Source organism: Bombyx mori, chromosome 5 (assembly GCF_030269925.1).
Source record: "Bombyx mori chromosome 5, ASM3026992v2".
Classification (NCBI taxonomy): Eukaryota; Metazoa; Arthropoda; class Insecta; order Lepidoptera; family Bombycidae; genus Bombyx; species Bombyx mori.
Window position 1 is genome coordinate 21,196 of NC_085111.1, and position 8,703 is coordinate 29,898.

General features: G+C 45.9%; 1 long non-coding RNA gene across 2 annotated transcripts; it reads right to left on the reverse strand.

Moving 5' to 3' along the window:
• Nucleotides 1-2,821: 2,821 nt before the first annotated feature.
• Nucleotides 2,822-5,786, reverse strand: LOC119628561 (uncharacterized). 2 transcript variants are annotated; one of them, XR_005244733.2, is made up of 4 exons: nucleotides 5,437-5,786; nucleotides 5,051-5,296; nucleotides 4,715-4,901; nucleotides 2,822-4,384 (listed from the first exon to the last, which is right to left on the reverse strand). It is a non-coding gene; the product is annotated as an uncharacterized LOC119628561 (long non-coding RNA). The 2 variants fall into 2 exon arrangements; XR_009973102.1 differs by having other exon boundaries at nucleotides 2,822-4,901.
• Between the last annotated feature and the right edge of the window lie 2,917 nt (nucleotides 5,787-8,703).

An 8,703-nucleotide genomic window follows, 5' to 3' on the forward strand; every position in this document is an offset into this window, starting at 1 on the left:
ACGACCAACGTGTCGTCGGCGTAACAGATTACGCTCAGCCCGGGGAGGGGTCCCCGAATGACGCCCCGCAGGACCCAGTCGTAGCCGATGTTCCACAGCAGGGGGCCCAGGACGGACCCCTGCGGAACACCGCGCTCGACGGGGAAGCGGTACATCGCCCCACCGTGTCCGATGCACTGGATCGACCTGCCCTCGAGATAGGAGCCGATCAGTCGGCGGAGGTATGCGGGGACGCCGTGATACTCCAGCGCCCCCGCGATCACCGACCAGGGCAGGGTGTTGAAGGCGTTCCTTACATCTAAGGATAACGCCATCGCCACCCCGCCCCGGGATACGGCTTCATCGGAGAGGGCCCGCACGCGCAGAATTGCGTCGATAGTCGAGCGGCCCTCTCTGAAGCCGTATTGCTCCGCCGAAAGACCGGCCCCCTGATCACGTAAAAATTTGCGACAGCCACAATTTTGCAGATGCTGTGCAGACGCGTCGCGACCGATCGCAAAACGTCAAATTATTTCGTATCACGTACCGCGATTGTTCGCTTACCGCTTACTGCAGTTTTCTGTCATACAACTAGCGCCAGTCGCAATCGGGTAGCAATAATTGGCACTAAAAAGCCACATTACTTTTTTTTTTTTGCTGAACAAACCGGCAAATGAATTTATAAAAGCGCGTTACATATAAACATTTCAAAATGTTTAAGTGGAATTCACGTTTGAAACGCCATGTGAGAGCTGCTAATTCTGTTCTTTTCGATGAAGCGTTACTAAAAATAAGTGATCTAATAATAATTTTTGCTTTATTTTGAATAATAGCTATAAAAATGTAATTGTGTCATGTCAAACACTGATAACATATTTTTTTGTAATCGTTTGATAATTTGTAATCAGATAGTTGTTTACGTTACGAACCTATTTTAAAAAAGAATGGATCAAAATTATAGCGTAATTTATTAATTTCATTATCAATTAAGTAAGTACATAAGCTCACAACCCAACTAGTGTTGAGTGGTATAGACTCACAACGTGAATGCCGCCCCCACCTTTAGAAACGAGGTCTGAGTTTCAACTGTATACCAAAACGGCTGCCCCATTCTTCAAATTGCAACGCATTACTGCTTCGCGGTAGAAATGGGCGGAATGGTGGTCTTGCGGCTTAATCAAACGCCCTACCACCAACGATTTCTTAAAGAATATTTGCTAATTTGATTTTAAATAAAAGATAAATGAATCCTTAATCATGGAAGTCTTCCATGTATATATGTCAAATACGTGTTTCATTGGATTTATTGATATCTGCCTGCGGGATTCTAACACTGGTTCAGTCGCATCTTTATTAGAAAGTCGGCCGTCTCTACTACACTGCTTAGGCCACGACGATTTCAAATTAAATAGTAAATTCTAGAATAAATGAGTTAGTTTTATGGTTTTATCAATAATAACGTGTACAACAGATCCATCTTACGCCGACATGAGGCCGACAACGCTAGAACAACCAGTCGATGATATTCTAGGCGAGATGCTGCTATTCTTTATCAAGTAATAGATAGTGGATTTGTTTGACTTGGCAAGAGTAGGCTTTGATTTGAATACCAGAAATATAGTGCAGTCTTTCACAGCTTGATGGGAAATAAAAGCTGTGTAGACTATTCAAAATAATGTTCACCCAAGGTCATGGGCAATATGACGTTAATAGGAAACTGCATGTCAGACATTAACTTAATGTTCTATATTATTTTTAAACAAATGAATCTAATATTTTAAGACAGTAAATAAATATTTATTTTTATAATTAGCCCAGTTTTTCGTCGACGAAGCCATCTTAAGAGACGCTTCATTGCAAATATCAGGCCGATATTTTGTAAGTTATTTTTATTCAATAACCAGGTACTCTTTGCACTCACTCACTGCAGTAAGAATGTTAATCAATCATTATATTATCTAGACTATAGCGGACAAAAACAAGAGTAGACACATCGTGAGCTGTAGTTGTAGAAAGAGGAGAAAATGGAAACTAAGGCGAACCACTGGCTCATGCAGCTTTCATTTCAGCAGAGGCTGCTCGTACGCAGACAGAGGCCGCGCATCTTCCAGCTGAGATATATAAAAAAATTCAAGGAATTAACCAATATCGGCAAAAACCTTGTTTAAAATAATAAGTTCAATTTTGTTTTAATTTTAGCTGAGTCCGTAATAGTTCATATTACCATAAAAACGAAATAGCGCTTGTTACAATAGTCAAGAAAATCCAAATATATACGTTTTACTTTAGGCTGGTACTACAGTAAATTTTATGACACTAATGAGTATATTTTACGCTAATAAAACTACTCTCAACTTAGCATTTCAAAATGACTATTTATTTTTTTATTGCTAAGATGGGTGGACGAGCTTACAGCCCACCTGGTGTTAAGTGGTTACTGGAGCCCATAGCCATCTACAACGTAAATGCGCCACCCACCTTGAGATATAAGTTCTAAGGTCTCAGTATAATTACAACGGCTGCTCTACCCTTCAAAACGAAACGCATTACAGCTTCACGGTAGAAATAGGCGGAGTGGTTGTACCTACTCGTGCGGACTCACAAGTGGTCCTACCACCAGTAGAATACCAGTATTTAGCTTCATTGTATATTTTGTACTCACAGTATTTGGCATGTTCTGCTTCTAGTCTATAGGGTTAGAGCTATCACCTTGCTATCATCCTACTTACCTCGGCCCCAAGTTCAGTTATGTTTCTTTGAAGTTATCGGCAGTCGATATTATATTTCAATTGTGGCTTCAATTTCATGCGGCAAAAAGTTGGACATGTATTACAAACTACGATTTCCTAATTTAAGAATTTTTATTCAAATAAAACAAAATTACACAAAAATAATAATTATCAAACTTATCTAACGGCCGTCTGGTGTAGTGGTAAGTGACATGGTCGCTACACAAGGGGGTCGCGGGTTCGAATCCCGCCAAGGGAAGATATTTGTATGATAAATATAAATGTCTTTCCCAGGGTTATGGATGTATATTAAATATATGTGTATAATAAAAATCCTACATTTATTTCCGTTATCTGGTACCTGTAACACAAGTTCTTTACGAACTTATCACGGGACCAGTTAAATATTTATATTTATATTATTATTATTATCACAATGAACAAAAATGAGTGGTGGTTGATCCACATTTTGTCTAAATTATGAATTATGTTTTTCATTTTGTAAGTAATATTCATGTAAGTATCCAACAAAATCTAGGAGAATTATGAATTACTAGTCGATTTGTTATTCATTCTATTCTATTATTTAAAACAGCAGTATATACAATAATATATATAACAACACAACATACAAACGGGGTTAACATAAAGATAAAATGATACAGAACAAATTGAGCACAACAGATTAAAACATTGTCTTAATAAAACAACCTCACAATTTTGCTTTCAAATTGTTATGAATCCATCCTTTACTATAAACACAAAAATGTTAAGGAAATATGTATATTTCCACTAAACACAATTAAAAAATTATAGGCAGAAATAATTAGGCTATTCTTGCCCTCTCAGTTCACATAATTAAGAACAGCAGTTTTAAAAATATCTACATAAAAATACTAGAATACAGAGGTTGGACTAAATTTAATGTCTGTTCTCCACAATCCAATTGAACCACCCTTGAATGTTGACGTGGTGCTAAGTGCTGTGTTTCCTCTTCTCTCCCAAAAAATACAATGTTATGAATTTGATAAGAAACATCAATTTCAGCATGTTCGTCAGAGTCGGGGCACTGGAAACCCATGTGTGTTTGCCATGTTATGCAATACAAGCTAACAATTATGGTCTTGGCCATCATATGATGATCATAATGCAGTACTCTATGTACCAACAAGCATCTCCAATCCTTCAATACTCACAATGGTCAACAGTGTTCCTTGTATGACAATAAACATTACTATAGTACTATATATTAACGGCCTTCCCAGTTTTAAATATACTTTTAGATTGAGTATTATTTTGTAGTCAGGTTACTGAGACAGAGCTCATGATGTTTTACTAGCCTAAAAACAAAACTTTTTCACTATTATGGTGCAGGTCCTGCATAGGCATATTCAGTTGTGATAAGCCAGAAAAATGTATCATGAAATGTTGCATCAATACTTAAAATGTTAAGATCACTATCACAGATCTGAAAAATTTGATTCTTTAGATAAGTACTATCAAATGTTTGTTATTGTGAATGATAGGCTTCAGCAAAATACTTAGTATTTGCACATTCTTGAAATGATAATGCTTTCGTTCTAAAACCTTTCTTCATATACGGAAGATCTGATAAGTGCAAATGAGTGCCATCTATACACCCCAAAACCCCAGGATAGCCAAATTTATTGTAAAACCTATAATGAAAAGAAATTTATTTACTATTATATTATGTTTTCGATCACAAAATTATTATTGTTCAAATATCTCTGTACTATAAAAATAAGACAAATTTTAAATTAAAAAAAAATTATGTAGGAAAGATTAATGGTGGCCTGAAGGCCTTTCCAGTTTCACCAGGACTTGACATTTCTCAGAACTCTGTTTAAAATATAGCTATATATAGCTAAATATAGCTATAGTTATAAAGCTTCAAGAATATAACTGATCTATATGATTGACTCGTGGAAATTGTAAAATCAGTGGAACTCTTGTGCTCTATACTATAAGATAATTATTTAACTTACCCATTTATAATAACTTGTGACCCATTGTACTGTTTGCAGAAACTTTAAATGTTTCAATAAAACTGGAAGATTGTTTAATGCCATAGCCACTTCCCTAATGGCATTGGATTTACTACAGTTTAACTCAAAATGCAAAAAGCTCATTCCCACAGGTTTCTGGTATGAAATTTTGCAATGCTGTTAACACCTGTATAAACAAGTTATTTAAAACATTTAGTTAAGAATAAATCTGAAATCAAAAAAACAATGCTAATTTTGAAGACATGATTTTGTGAATCTTTTATTTTCTTAATTATTTACACATATTAAAATGTTAAATTGAATATATATAAGTACCTTGCATTTTACTTTCTATTCTTGTTCGTCTTGATGATCTAGGTTATTAACGGCTTTAATTCAGAGCACAATTGTAAATATTGATGTTTCGAAATTCTGTAATGTGTTCTGAACAAACTTTCCGATAAGGGGTCAGGCTTGATCACGAAGACAGCGTCGCAAACGCACTAATTCGTATGTATCCGACCTAATTTCCTTAGACTCCAAAGCCCCATTTATTATTTGAGCTCTGTCCATAGTACATACCTAGAAGAAATATTAATTTGTAAAAAATAAACTTTATAACCTCAACATTATTAATGTACTTAAATTGCCCAGCGTGGTATTTAATGTTAATACTATGGAAAACACAAACGCAAATAAAGATCTAAACCAATTACACTTACCTAAATCAAGTTAAAATAATTTAATTTCACAAATTTTACACTTGCAGATAGTTAGCAACAATTCAGCACCAGATACAAAAGGTGTCGCAAATTTGACAAACGAAATTGCTAAATATCTGCTGTTGTGTGGCACACAAAAGCATCCGTAATACCGACTTTAGGCCAGTTGTTGTTAGTTGTATGGAAAAGAATGCACTAAAGTTTCACAAATCGCTCTGCAGAGGCAGCACTAGTGATGGTCTGCGATCTGCTTTTTTGTTGTAAGTCCGTAATACGAAATGGACAGTTGACAGCAATATTTGCACAATATTTGTCTTCTGCTAATTGTCTGCGAAATACGTGATACAGCTGCGGGATCCGTCTCGGTCAGGTGCCGGACGATGCGGGCCGCGACGATCCTCTCGAGCATCTTGCCCGCTTCGTCCAGCAACACGATGGGGCGATAGCCCGCGGGTGAGTCCGCGGGGCGCCCGTCCTTCCGCAGAAGGACCAGTCTGCCCGTCTTCCATTTCGACGGGAACCGTCCCGACTCGAGGCACGCTTCGAAAAGCCCCCCGAGCCGGTCCCCTAGGGCCTCGAAGGCCAAGCTCCAGACCCGGCCGTGAACGCCGTCAGGGCCGGGGGCCGTGTCCTTCGCTCTCATTTTGGACACGGCCGCATGGATCTCCGCCCCCGTGATAGGGGGAGGGGGCTCCTCGGCAGCGGGAACGCTGGGGCGACGTGGAGGCGTGCCCCACGTGGCGTCCATCTGGGGGGGCTCAAAGTCCCCCCCCGCTGCCGGCGGGAAGAGTGCCGCAACAATTTCCCGCAGCTGCCGAGGCTGGAGCCGCTCGGTCACCGGGAGCGCCCACGGTTGCAGTTTCCTGCGAACCATCTTGTATGGGCGCCCCCAGGGATCTTCGTCGAGCGACTCCAGGAGAGTCTTCATGCTCTGCTTCTTGGCCTCGCTGATGGCCAGCTGCAGCGCCGTCTGCTTTTGACGACAGTCAGCGTGCAGCTGGGCCGCCGTCTCCGCGAACGCAGCGTCGCGACGACGGCGGCGGCGGTGGCGTGCGCTCCGGCGGCGCGCCCTCACGCACTCCTCTCGGAGTCTTGCGATCTCGGGCGACCACCAGAACGCACCCCCACGTGGTGCTCGGGGGCCGACCCGGGGCATGGCGGCATCGCAAATGTTTGCCATGGTGCCCCGGAACCAGTCGACCTCCGCATCCACGTCCGCGAGCCGCGCAGGTTTTGGCGCCCACGCAGCAACAGCGGCCGCCTCCATCAGCAACTCCTTGTTCATCCGTTTCAAGGCCCACCTGGGGAACGAACGGGGCGCACCTTGCGGGAGCTCCTCCTCGCCGCGGGCGCCCGCGGCTGACGACGACGACAAGGAGGAGGCGGAGAGCTCGAATCGGACGTATCTGTGGTCCGAGAGCGTCTCCGCCCCCTCGAGTACGCGCCAGCCGCGGGTGCGGCGCACGGCGGACGGGGACGCGAACGTCACGTCCACGTGAGATTCCCCATTCCACCGCACGCAAGTCGCGACCGTGCCTCTGTTTAGGATACAGAGGCCGGTCGCGATCGCCCACTCCGAAAGGGCCTCGCCTCGCGCATCCGTGCGGGGGGAACCCCAAGCCGTGCACTTGGCATTGAAGTCCCCCTCGGCGAGGCTCCTGTTCGGAGAGAAGTACGCCCCGATCACGACGGTCCCGTCGATCCTAGCCGCGACGTACCCGGGTCCCCTGGCCACCATTTCCAAGGGGGGTAACGCCGCGGACTGTCTCAACACAATGGCCACGGAGCCGTCGACGTCCCCCATCCAGCAGTCCTGGTCGGTGGGGACAAAGTACGGCTCCGCGGCGACAGCGACGTCGATTGACCACTCCGCCATGGTGTGGACGAGGAGATCCTGTGCCCTGGCGGAGTGGTTCAAATTACTTTGGAGGAAGCGATGGACGCAACCCATTACGGGGCTACGTCCATCACTCCCTCGTCTGTCCCGCCTTGCGGCTGCTCTGGTGCCGCGGCGGGAGCTGACTCACCGGCTGCCCTTTTTGCAGCCGGCTTCTTTTTCTTTCCGCCCCTCCTCGTTTTTGTAGAGGAGGGGGCGGACTTACACGCCGGGCCCCCGGCCCGGTGGTCGGCCTTCCTTTTGGCCGCGTCGCACAAGACGCAGTGCGGCGCGGCTGTGGTGCAGGAGGCTGCCTTGTGCCCCGGTTGGCCGCAGCGGAAACACAAGCCGCTGCGGTCCACGGTCGAGGGGCACTTGGCGAGACCGTGGCCGGTGCCGAAGCACCGAAGACAGCGCCACGGCCTGGCATCCTGCAGCTGCACGTGGGCCACTACCCAGCCCACGCGCAGCCTTCCTGGGACCTAACCCAACCCAACCCAAACCTTTTTTTTTTTTTTTTTTGGTATCGATGGGGAATCCCAGTCTTTACGGATACCCGGCCGACGGGGGTCGGACCGGGTTATGTCGGACTCCGCGCCTCCGGTGGAAGAAAGAGGAAGAAGTCACGAACCGAGGTCCGCGCCCTCGACCAATCCACAAGTCCACGGAGACTACGCCTTGAGAAAGGCGCGCTGGGCTAAGTTCAGCTCGCGCCGAACCCGCCCAGCTTAACGACTACCGACTAAAACCCAACGAGCTCCTTTCTTTCCGGCATAGGGGGAACCTACGATACCGCAGGGAAACGCGCCCCGCAGGCCCCCCACACCGGCTCCCAGCCTTTTTTTTTTTTTTTTTTTTTTTTTTTTTTTTTTTTTTCGGGTAGAGGGCCGAACCTCCTACGAGGTCCCCGCGCAAAAGGGGCGCGCGGGGTATGTGAGACTCAACGATCTGCATGGTGTTGTGAGCAGACCGCGGGCCCAAGGATTTTAGAGCCCACCCACTAAACGACTCCTCTGCACTCTTACACCCGACGTCCGATCCCCTCCGAGGTCAGAACCCGGATGAGGTAGGGGGGCTACCGCGGTCAACACTACAACCAGACGGCGCGGCTCACCCCAAGGACGCCCAGCCGACGGAGCCTTCGAGGCGAATCGAAGGCTCTGAAACGTCGGCCGTCTCGGTACGGCAGCCCGTCGGGCCGCCCAGACGGTGCCGCTGGTGTCCCGGAATACCCCGCTGGACCAGAACCAGCCTGCCGGGTCGGGACGCGATACACCGTCGACCGGTCGCTCTATTCACTCCACGGCAGCGCGCTAGAGTGCTGGTAGCGCGCCGCGCGGCCTCACCCCCTCAGGTCGCCCCTTGACCTTCACCGGGGGGAGGCCGCCACC